The sequence below is a fragment of the Dromiciops gliroides genome, chromosome 6 (genome assembly GCF_019393635.1).
Source record: "Dromiciops gliroides isolate mDroGli1 chromosome 6, mDroGli1.pri, whole genome shotgun sequence".
In the NCBI taxonomy this organism is placed as follows: Eukaryota; Metazoa; Chordata; class Mammalia; order Microbiotheria; family Microbiotheriidae; genus Dromiciops; species Dromiciops gliroides.
Window position 1 is genome coordinate 280013867 of NC_057866.1, and position 12771 is coordinate 280026637.

Below are 12771 nucleotides of genomic sequence, written 5' to 3' on the forward strand. Positions count from 1 at the left end.
AGCTGGTCTTGCTATGAGGATCTGGTTGAGGTCTAATTGCTCTGAGAGACCAAACCCCAGCTCCAATGGAGGCTGGCTGGGAGAATACAAAGGCATATAGAGGATGAGGTGTTTGGAGATAAAGGTAAGGGTGGTTCTGCTGATAGTGAGCTGCATAATTGACTACAAGGGGGAGTTCGGGATTCTTCCCACCCTCTGATTTGTTGATCACACATTCACACATACACACAAACATACATACACACACACCCTTTGGGGTGAGGACATGATACCCCAGATGATCTTGGTCTCTTTTCTGGGGACCAGTTCTCTCAGGCCTTCTGTAATCCATGGTGACCAATGAAGTACATAGGCTGTCCAAAGGTAGCTCTCCCTGTATGATGGGTCCATCTTCTTTCCCAAACATTCATCTCCTTGATAATAAACTTAATGCCACATCTCCAGAACAAATTTTCATACAGAATCTCTTGGAGCCAGAACACAATCACAATCAGTAGGCACATCTCTGTTCTCTTAGGAGATCCCCAACTTTAATTCTGAGATATTTCAGTAACTCACAACCCTACTGCAACAATAGAATAATATTGTTGGTAAAGAGGTTGGCCCTTGTTTCAAGGAGAAGCTTAGGGTCCACAAATGAATTATATTTCCTAAGGGAAATCCCATCTGTTCTCTTCTGCCTCCCTAGGTCTGGGCCAAGCTCACTGCCCATTTGCTATATCTGTCCTTATGGGCCAGCTATAAAAGGTGTTTGGCCACTTACTTATCACAATTTCTACTACAGTCATTCTTCGTCCACTTGGGTTTTCCTGTGTAAATAGTTAGGTCAAATTCACTTGAATGGTTATAGACCTCATCCAAGAAGCTCTGAAATGTTCTAGGGCTCCAAGTAATCAGTCACCATAATGTGGGAAGGTTCTCTCTAGACATTGCAATGGATGGGCTCAGGAAAATGGCGCTCACTTTTGGCAAGCTTTTATATATGTGTGCGTACATGCATACACGCATACATACAAACACAACACACTTACATATACACACACATGTGCTCTTATATAATTATATATGCCCACATATATGTATATATACCTACATGTGTGTGTGCATATATATGTGTATATATATATATGTATATCTCTTTAGGCCTCTCTACATGTTAATTATTAGGGGATTGTTAAACAAACTATTCTCTACTGAATCAATACTATTGAATCAACAGTCTAAAATCATCAAAAAACATATATCTTGTGGTTGAGTCTTGTGTTCCCTAAACCTTGTAATCTATTGTGGATCTATAGAATGTCATTAGAGAAAACCTGTCTTTTCCCTTCTCAAAACTTTTGTCACAATGCCCTCACACCAGAGAGAGGAGGCTCTGAAATTTTTATTCCCATAAAAAAATTCTAGAGCTAGAAAGTAGACACATGGATCACTAATTACTGGTATATCTCATTGATAATAGTGATTTATTTTATTTTATTTTTGTAAGGGTCAAGATCCTTTGACCTCTTACTCTCTCAAATACCTTGAAAAACAGTCTTTTTGCCCTTTTGAAATGTCATCTCCTCAAGCACAGATGAACTTTGTATGAACTTGATTGAGCCTAGTTACCCTTCCCCTCTTTGCTTCCTGTTCTCTTCCATACCATTTCGCCTTGCTAATGAAGCTCATTCAGGACCAGGACCTTAGACACCAGATTCAGGAGCTCCCTTGTACTTGATGGTGACAAGAGTCCAAACAAGTTCCAGAGGCTCCACTTCTTGACTGTTTGTTTTTATACTCCTCCCGGTTTTATTCTCTGATGCTCTCAGGATGAGTAAACTTAGTTGGGTCACCTAAAAATCATTTCAAAAACTTATTTCTCCAACCACTGGCTTTGGCCATTTTTTGGAGTTAGATCACTCCTAATCTTTCAGCCTCCTTCCTCCTCCCTAAGATTTTACAGATGTGTTCCTATTCTAAAATGTCACTGCACTGGGTTCTGATATCACTCTCCTTGTTAAGTTGAGTAAGTGTTGGCTAGATGAGTTTGGTTTTAGGCATTTTTGTCTCCTCGATGTGAAATTTATTTACTGAGAAATAATTTTTCCATGTAAATGGTTTACTTTTCAATGTAAACATTTATACTTCCTAAGAAAATACTGATAGTTCTGTGTTGATGTCCACAGTCTTCTCCATTTGGAAGGGAGGAAACCTAACAGCTTTTAAAAATAGGTCACATTTGAGTTGCCTTCTTTCATATAATGAGATCTTACTTTTATTTCTTTTTAATCTGGAACTAATTACACTCAGTTTTAAGAAGTCAATGGTCTGTGCACAGTTGATTCAGAATGGTAAAGAATCACATCTGATAAAAAATTTTTAATAAAAGAATCACATCTGATCTCAAAACTCCTCTTGAAGAAAGTGGTTCCCCAACCTGCTTCCAGTGCTGCAGGAATGGTCTAACCAGGGTAGAAAGGAGCCATCCATCACCTCTTGATTCCTAGAGACCTTGCCTCTCTATGCAGTGCAAGATTGAATTAATCAACTGTTTCAGCCACAGTGTTACACTGTTGATTAGCCATCCAATAATTGGACCAAATTATTTTTGAGCAAATTGCTAACAATGCCTCCATTATAATAGGGAGGTTCATATTTTCGATCCAAGTCCAAGACTTTATGCTATTTGATTTAATCTTCAATAAATTAGCAACATTCGTTAAGCACCTACTATATGCCAGAGCACAGGTTCTACCACTACAGAGAGTTAAAGATACAAAGGAAGGCAAAAATGCCCCCTGCCCTCAAGGAGCCCACTGTCTAGTGAAGAGACAGCAGGCAAACAGCTGTGTACAAACAAGTTATATACGGGATAAACTGGAGATCATCGAAGAGGGAAAGCACTAACACTAAGGAAGACTGGGAAAGACTTCTGGCAGAATATGGGACTCTAGCTGAAACTAACAGGAAGCCAGAGAAGCCAAGAGGCAGAGATGGGAAAAGAGAGTGAAAATCCTCAGCCTCGGGAGCTGGGAAGTCTTGTTCAAGGAAAAGTCCGCAGGCCAGTGGCGTTGGATTGTAGAGGACGTGTAGGAGAGGAAGGAGCTAAGAAGCTTGTAAAAGTAGAAGGAGATGAGGGGATGAAGACCACTGAACACCAAAGAGAGTGTGGTCCAACCGCTGGGATTCACTGCATAGAGGAGGGTGACATGAAGAGTCTGGCACATGAGAAAGACCATTGTGGTGGCTGAACAGAGGATAGACTGGAGCAGGGAGAGACTCAAGGCAGGAAGACCCACCTGCAGGCTATTGCAATAGGCATGAGATGGTGACTTTTCAGATACTTTGATCGCTTTAGCTGATTTTGTTTTGTTTTGCTTTCTTCCTCTTCTCTGATTTTCTTGGTAATCCAGGATTGAGAGAATGGAGAAGGATCCTGAGAGAGATTTAAATAAGATAAAAACAAAAGACATCAAGAAAATATTTTTAAGGTAATTTGGGAGAGAGCAAAGTATCAGATGAATAATGAGATCAGAAGCCAGATTGCAGAGACCTTAAAAGAGAAGGAAAGGAGAGAAAATGAAAGCAGCCAGTGGATAAGACTTTCTTTCAAGGAGTTCAGCCATGAGGAGGAAGAGAGGTATGAGATGATAGCTAGCTAGGATCCTAGCTGTAGTAGGACTGAGGATTCTTTGTTTTTGTTTTTGTTTGTTTTGTTTTGTTTGATGGGGCTGATATGGGCATGTTTGTAGGCAGGATCAAATAAGCCAGTACACAGGAAAAGACTGAAGAAAAGTAAGGGCATGGGAACTATAGAGGAGGCAATGTGCTGGAGGAGATAGGATGGCATGGGGTCACTTGTGCAGGTAGAGAGGTATACATCAGCAAAAAGGCCCACCTCTTCATGTGAGACAGGGGTGAAGGAGGGGGCAGCGACCAAAGGCATCTGAGTGATATGAGATGAGGAAAAGGAGAGAAGAGGGAACTCTCAGTGAATGGCCTCAGTTTTTTCAGGGGCAGATGAGGCATGAGGTCCTCAGCTGAGAAGGAGCAGATAAGGGGTTCTGTGGAAGCCTTGAAGAAAGACAGGAAAGTTTGGAAAGGAAGTTAACAGATCAGTTAGCAAGTAGTGGGAGCTGCAAAGACCTAATTGAGATGACAGTAACATATGGTTGTGATGGGCTCAAGGGAGGGAGTCATGATTTCCTCTAGCTTGGAGTCATCTGCATAGGGCAATTGGACAAGAGAGTCAAGGACAAAATAGAATTGAACTGGCTCACAGGGGGTCAATATTAGGAAGGGAGGAAAGTACAGAGTGGAGGGGGAGATGGTCTGGGAAAGAACTGAGTGCTTGAGGGCTTGGAGGTCATAGCAAGGAGGAAGAATGGGGTTAAGGGTCAGAAGGCATAATATGTTCTAAAATCTTGCCAGGAATTAAAGCCAAATTTGCTGGCTTCTCTTGGTGAGTTCAGAGTTTCATGCTCCAGAGTTCCCCATCATTTCTGGGCCAATTTCTCCTAGAGATTTTTTGTTAGTGGGATTCTTTGGTCACCAAAGGTACAAAGTACTCATGGCATCACTCCCTGAATCTTTTGCCTTGAATTTGATCCTCTTTTATTTTTATTTTTTATTTTTTGTGGGGCAATGAGGGTTAAGTGACTTGCCCAGGGTCACACAGCTAGTAAGTATCAAGTGTCTGAGGCTTGATTTGAACTCAGGTCCTCCTGAATGCAGGGCCAATGCTTTATTCACTGCACCACCTAGCTGCCCCTTTGATCCTCTATTTTGTCCCATTCAATTCAACTCAACAAATAGTTATTGAATGTCCAGTCTTCATAGGGCATTGTGCCAGATACTGGGTATCCAAAGACAACAATGAAAACTAGGCTTTGTTCTGAGGGAACATACATTCTGGGGGTGAAGTGGGGGTGGGCAGGAAACACATACAAGATAACTTTAGGAAGGAGAAAACTAACACTGGGGTGAAGAAAGGCTTCCTGTTGGAGGCAATGAACTTTGGGGGCTACTCAGAGAAAGAGAGAGTATGTTTCAGGCATAAAGTTCCATCTCTGCAAAGTCACAGAGGTAGAAGATGAAATATCAAATTTGATAAAAAGCAAATATCTCCATTTTGTCCAGAAGATAGGGTGAGTGAAAGGGAATTGTGGGAAATGTCTGGGGAGTTAGACTGAGAGGAGAACACAGAAGGACTTTAATGGCAAGCTGAGAAGTTTGTATTCCACCCTAGAGGCCATTAGGAACCACTGAGAGGTCCTTAAGCAAGGCACCACTAGAATCAGATGGTTTTGTCCACTGGCTGAATGATGACTTTGAGAGGCTGGAAGTAGGGAGGCCAATTAACTCATAGATGTCTGCATTAGTCCAGGGGAGAGGTGGTAAAGCTCTCTCCTTGAGTGACAGTTGGGAGAGTGGACAGAAGGAGCTGAATTTGAAAGATGCTAGATAGGTCACTTGGACAGCACTCAACAACTAACTGGATATTGGAGGTGAGATGCCAGGAAGAATAAAGGGCATTTTTTCAGTTGTAAAACTGGTTAACCATTAGGAGGGTGGTTTCCTCAAAAGAAATAGAAAAGGTGGAAAGAGGATTGAGGTTAAGAAGGATAATAAGCTTAACTGGGGATATGTTGCATTTGAGGTGCCTGTGAGACACCCATTTAAGGCTGGGGAGGGTGGGCAGGGATGCCCAATATCCTCTTAGTGGCATAGGATTTGAACTTAAGAAAGAAGTATGGGTTGGATATGTATGTATGTGTGTGTATGTATGTTTGTATATATATGTATGTGTACATTGTGAAAATATTTTTGACAGACTGGGGCTAATTTTGGGGGGCCTAATCTGTGGATGACTAATCTGGGGACCTTTGAGTGTTTGGCTATCTGACTTCATGAATTGAATGTGGGCTAATTTATAAAGTTCCGCCACACTGCTCTACTCCCAAATTGATAAGCAAAATATTAAGAAGGCTCTTAACTAAATAATCAAAGCAGAGTTTATTTATGAGATACTATTTAAAATTAAGAATACAGGGAAATAAAATGTACAACCTGACTACATTGTGGTGCATCTCTTTCCACTGCATCTCTTTCCTACCTGCTGTGCCTCAAACTTTTTTAATACAATAAGGGCCTTAGCCGCCACTTGCCTCAGGGCATGTTACACTTTCCCTGGTTTGTAATAAGGCCTGTAACCTTTTTTTTTTTAATTTTTTTAAAAATTATTTTTAGTGAGGCAATTGGGGTTAAGTGACTTGCCCAGGGTCACACAGCTAGTAAGTGTCAAGCGTCCAAGGCCAGATTCGAACTCAGGTACTCCTGACTCCAGGGCCAGTGCTCTATCCACTGCGCCACCTAGCTGCCCCTGCCTGTAACCTTTTTAATACAATAAGGGCCTTAGCCACGCCCGCCTCAGGGCACTCAGGTCCTTTATTCTAACTCCGAGCCCCTCTCACTTTGTAAATCCCCCTGGCTTCTAACTTTCCTCTCCTTACTGCCACTGCTGAACCCCTGTGTTTCTCTCTCACCAACCTTCTGTCTGCTCTGTCAGTCTGCCCTCTGCTGCCTTTCTTGTTTGTTTTGGGTTTTTTTGCAGGGCAATGGGGTTTAAGTGACTTGCCCAGGGTCACACAGCTAGTAAGTGTCTGAGGCTGGGTTTGAACTCAGGTCCTCCTGAATCCAAGGCTAGTGCCTTATCCATTGCAACACCTAGCTGCCTCTCTCTGCTACCTTTCTTAATCTTGTCCGCCGGCCTTTCCTCCTTGCTCCTAATCCTGTATTACTGTTTGTCTTGTCGTCCCCCCCCCCCTTTCTAATCTCGTCAGCTGCCATTTGACCTCTTCTCCGCCTCGTCTTGTCCATCCGAACCCCTTGTCCGAACCTCTTCTCAGCCTCTCTCGTCTGTCCTTGACTGACCAAACCCCCCATCTGTCCAAACCTCTCTAATCTCCTCAGCCCCCTGAGTCTAACCCCCAGGTCTATAAATACCTTTTCTTCTCTCCACTCAAATCTCGGGGCTTCCTGCGCCCCCACAGACCAAGCTAATCCTCCACCTAGGGCTGCGGCTGGTGTGTGTGTGGGGGGTGCCTCAGCACAGGCTACGCCAGAGCCCAGCATCTCTCAGATACCTCCACTCAGGTCGGAGGGAGCTGGGGGCTTTTTCCCCCCAGCTGTCTGACCTGGCGTCTTGTACAGCCCAAAGGGCTTTTTGGCTCAGCTGAAGCAGAGGGGGAGGGGGGGGGAAGAGATCCTGAGGGCCTAAGGCTTACTAATCTCAGCCTAAAGGTAGGGTCCCCAAATCAAAATAAATTTCCACAACATGTATATGTACATGGTGTGTATATGTATATATATGTATATATTCTGGATTCATCTATGTAGAGATGAAAATTGAAGCCATGGGAGATGACATCACCAAGAGAGATACTGTAGAGACAGAAGAGAAGATAACCCTTGCTGAGCAGACATGTGAATAATGAAGATCCAGCAAAGAAGACTAGGAAGGAAGGGTTAGTTAGGAAGAGAATTGAGAGAGAAAAGTATCATGGGAGCCATTGAAATAAGCAGGATCTGAGAAAAGGCAGGACGTGGTGTTGACTGACCAAAACTGCACAAAGGTCAAGCAAGATGAAGGGCTGAGGGGAAAAACAGTTGAGTGAGGTCAGAATTTAAGGATTTGAGAAGTGAGTGGGAGGTGAAGAAATGGAGGTGGTGAATACAGACCATTTTTTTTCTTAGGAGTTTAACTGTAAGAAAGAAAGAATATAAGGCTATAGCTTTTAAGGATGGTAAATTTTTGTTTGGGTTTTGTTGGTTTGTTTATTTTAAGGTATGGGACACCTAGGCTTATTGGTAGACTACAGGAAAGGATCTGGATGATAAGTCAAGATTAAAGATGAGGGCAGTGGCAGTGATAATTAAAGGGGCAGCCTCCCAGAGGATATAGCAGAGGGATGGGATCAAGGGGAAAAGGAGAGGAATTGGCTTTGACAAGGAGAAGAGCCATCAGATGTGGGAGGAACAGAAGAGAGACTGGGGAATAAGCTAGAAGGCTTTTGAGGTGAGGGACCCCACACACCATGAAGTATTAGGGAAGGTCTGCTACTGAGAAGAAATGGGAGAATTGGTACAGGTGCCTGAAGGAAGGAAGATAAGGTTTGGAAAAATCACTGTGGAGGGAAGGGAAGGATTAGGGTGCTACCAGCAAGAGACCAGAGGAGGATAAGTCTTTAATGGACCCAGCCCACAAAGGGCTGTGACTTCTTCCAAGAAATACAACTTCTCCAAGACATGGTGGTGGCAGTAACCAAAGGCTTGAAGTAGGACAGGAGAACAAATGAGAGAGGAAAGAATAGAGCTGAAGCTCCCTCGTTATGGGGTCCAGACTAGAAAGATAAGGAAGTAAAATCGAGGAAGGGGTGATAGAGGGGGAGAGCAAGGAACAGGGGATTGACTAGAGGTAATGGTCACCACAAAGAATAAAGAGAAAGAGGGGCAGAGGGGAGCTAAAAGGACCAGAGAGAAATTTCACCCATCTGGATCATGAAACTCTTGATGATCACCCCTGTGAGTGGTTGAAGTAAAGCCCTGGTCTTGGAAATGCTTAAGTGGGAGGTCAGTGTGGTCAAAGGGAAATTAACGTGTGTGCTGTAATCTGCAGGTATAAGGGCAGGCACTGTACTGGGGTGGACAGCAAGATGACTTTGTGTCAAGGACTAATCTCTTGGACAAAGGAAGGAGGATGACATGAGGGCCCATAGATCATTGCATCCATGTGACCCCCAAGCTCTATAGAACAGATAACACAGAGGATAATTGGGTCAGGATCCACAAGATCCAAAAGAGCATTGAGCTGTTGGTACTAGACAAGGAGCCATGGTTCCAGAGCCAGAGGTCATGGGTTGAATTCCTGTGTCTGATGTGTACTTGCCTGTGTTACTGCAGGCGGGTAACTTCACCTCACTGGGCCTCAGTTTCCTCATCTATAAAATCTAATCCAAATGATCAATCAGACCTTTTACAATCATCTCTTTCCCTTGTAGAATCAAGAACATTCCCCTGACCCATAAGGATGCAAGATTAAGTATAACTGATCCCCTTATAAAGATATCTCTTCTCCTCATCCAATGTCTCTGTGGCCTAACTTTTTATATTTAAGTCATGAATCTCTTTTGAAGCTTAGTGTGGCATTTATTGTGAGATGATGGTCTCTGCCTAGTTGCTGCCAGACTGCTTTCCAGTTTTTCTAGCATTTGTTTGTTGAATAGTGAGTCCTTACCCCTATAAATAGTATCCTTGGGTTTATCCAACACTGTACCACCATATTTAATTGAACCTGGGTCTTGTATACCTAATCTGTTCTGTGGGTCACCTTTTCTTTGTTCTAACAAACACCAGCTAAATTTTATTGCTTTGTAGTTTTATTTGAATCTGGTCCTATGACATTCCCACCCCCTTCCTTCCTCTTGTTGTTGTTTTTTTCTCCCCTTAAGGAGAGTCAGGGCAGTGTCCAAGGTAAAGAGGGACCCCCTAAAGGAGAGAGTTTTCCACCCAATTATCCTCTTTGCATTGACTTCCCATAGGCTGCCCAGGGCTATGGCAGAGCCTCTAGAAGACATCAGTAACCACACAAATAGGTTTGGTCTGGCCACCCACACATGAAATTCCATGGGGAGGAAGAAAGTCTGTTGCCCAAATAAGGCCTTGAAATTGGATAGACATCCCATATATAGGGTTAGTCTATTCATATGTGTGTGTGGCACCAACTCAATGTGCCCAGGATTAAAAAGGAGGATGAGAGTGAGCCAGATTGCCTTCAGGGAATCACAAACGTCCTTCAATGACCCAGAAATAAAGGACCGATTCTTAATACCCATATTCTGCCAGGGCTGGTATATGGCTGTGAGACAGGGAACCCAACAGTGTCCAAAGGACTAAGAATGAACATCAAACAGAGGGGCAGTAGAGACATGCAGGGTGGAAGGGGGCACCTTCAATATAGAAGCAAGGAGCAACTCCAAAAGGAACAGGAGTAAAAGAAAGCCATCAGGAAAACTGAAAGAAGGGAAGGTGGGCAGATCTCATGATAAAAAGGAGGAACAATGGGTTTACTACAATTAGAGGGAAGGCTTCCACCACACTGGGTGGACCTCTCATCATGAACCTATGGGAGAATGTGGACAAGATTCACCCAAGTTGATTAGGCACAGATGGGCTTGCACCATTGGAAGGAATGGTCAGGAAGCCATAGGCATCATAGATTGAGATCTCAAAGGGGCTGTAAAGCCCATGTATTCTCACCTCCTATTTTATTCATAAGGAAACTGAGGCAGAGGGAGGGAAAATGTCTTGCCTGAGGGGACACAGCCAAAGAGATGGTACTTGACCCAAGCCCCTCTGTGTCCAGTCTTTGCTCTAGAGAACACTGCCTGTCTTTACCCGTGCCAGTCCTACAGTTACGCCAACAACTGCTTCCCACATTCCAGGTTCTGAGCTGAGAGCTGGATAGAGAAAGCCACTTGGCACCTGAATGAAGAGTACTCCTTGGTGCCTTCAATCAGGCCACGGAGGTTCCTGCCCCAGTGGCACATGTGTAGTAAGTCTTCCCTTCAGGAGTTGGAAGACCTAAGAACCCTGGTATCTGGGACCCCAATTCTGCTCCTTCCTCCCTTGACTGAGGCAGCCATGGCCTTCCTTCTTCCAGGCTGTAATGACAGACCTTGACCATGCTGGGCAGAAGAAGAGCTTATCACTGAAGGACAGAGGGCCTGTTTTGTCATCTTTCAGAGTAAAGAGTGGGGAATTAAGAGGGGACCAAACTAGAGGAACCAGCCCCTCCCCTCTCCTCACCTTGAAGGCCCCTCCTGGTGTCTGTCAAGGATGGATCCTCAGATACAAAGTGATGTCACTGAATTCCAGATAATGTCAATGTCTCCCAGACCTGTGGGTTTATGGGCTGTCTGTACCTTCTCAGCTAGACAGCACCCCGAGGCTCACAGACGCCAAGACAATTACTCAGAGTCCCACAGATAGCATGATAAGAATCCCAGCCTGTCCCAAGCTCCAGTCCCAATGCCACAGTGTCCTTTGTTCACCAGAACTGCAACAACAAATAGTTGACCCATTTTAAGCCTCCATAGACAGACTTAGAAACACAGCCCAAGTGCTGGTGGCCCACCAGCTGCTGGCTGCTGTTATCTCTCCAAAGGAGGTCCAACTCACTCCTGGCCTTTTCAGGGTCCTCCATTTCCAATGCATGCCCCTGAGCTGGCCTGCAGGATAAGGGCACAGGGAACACTATGAATGCCAATGAAATGCAAGCCAGACTAGAGCTGTCAGGAGGAATCCTTTTGCTTGGGGCAAATTCGGTTTGGGGGCAGTGGCTACATGCCCACAGTCATTCATGATTGAGTTGGAATAAAGACAGAGATCAAAGGGGCTGAGGTTGTTGACATATGGGAGACCAAGGTGTCAGAAGAGACAGGGACTGGTGTAAGGAAGAAGACTCTAAAGATGGTGCCAAATATCCCAGTGGAAAAAGGAGACCCAGAGACCAAGAGATGGGAGCCACTGGGATCTGGGCACAATGGAGTGATCCCTTAGGCCCCTGCTTCCCTCCCTTCACCCTCTGTTGTGCCCATCCCCAGACCTCATCTCCACCCTTTCCATCTGTCTTATCTTGGCAACCAGCCAATTCTCAGCAGATCAATCAGGTCCATAGTGCTGACAATGAGCTAGGAAGAGCACCCCACCTCTCTTTCCCCAGAGGTCTTTAAAGATGGTGGAGGAAGACCTTGGTAACTGCAAGGGTTCTGGGATTTGTCACTGGCCAGGCCTTCTCCTTATGACCAGTCCTGACTGAAGCATGGCTAAATGCATCTCAATGAAATCACAAGAAAGGAGAATCAGAGTAGAGGAGACTCAGTCCCACTGGCAACCTGTGAGAGTGTGGAGGTCCTCCTCTCTCTCCCACGGAGGTCCTCCTCCTGCAGCTTTGTACAAGAGACACCCAGTCAGGCCAGATTAGCTCAGCCCTGAGAGCTTTCCTTCCTCCTGCCCACCTGGGGGAGTGTGGGGGAGGGGAGCAGGCACTAGGCTCCCAGGCTAAAGGGCTGGATCCTGAGACTCTTCCTAGCCCAGTGGCCCTGGCTAAGTCTCTTCTCTTCTTTAAGCTTTGTCTGTAGAATGAGGGGGCTAGCACTTACCACATGCCTGGTACTCAGCAAACTCCCAATAAAGGCTTAGTGACAGAGTGATGTCTTCTGGGGCACTTTGGTCCCCAGATTATGAGAAGGTAGAGGATGGATTATTTTAATATTATATAAATTCGTTTTATAGAGAGCCGTATGTTCCATGAGTGTTCAGGAAGAGGAGGGGTAGCCCATCCTGGTTTCCCCCATCTTTGAGCCCTCCCCAACACCGCATCCCCGATGCGCCTTTATAACCTACCGGGAGGGGTCCAGGCAGGCAGCATGATAGGGCTTCAGAAGGAAACAGAAGAAGAGAAGCTCGAAGGACCCAGGAGCCCATCCATGCCAAGGGGATGGGGCTGGAAGAGTAATGGAAACTCCACAGAGGGTGCAGTACACGTGGAAGGTGTGGCAGGCAGCCTGCTCAGAAAAAGAGAGCTCCTGGTTAAATCTTCAGTGTGCACATTTGCACTTCAAATGCTACCAACTAGGGATTGATTTTTTCTTTGTTGATACTTTAGATTTAAGAAAATTGTGGAGAAAATGTTAATAGTGCAGATTAAACTTTAAAATGTTTCAAATA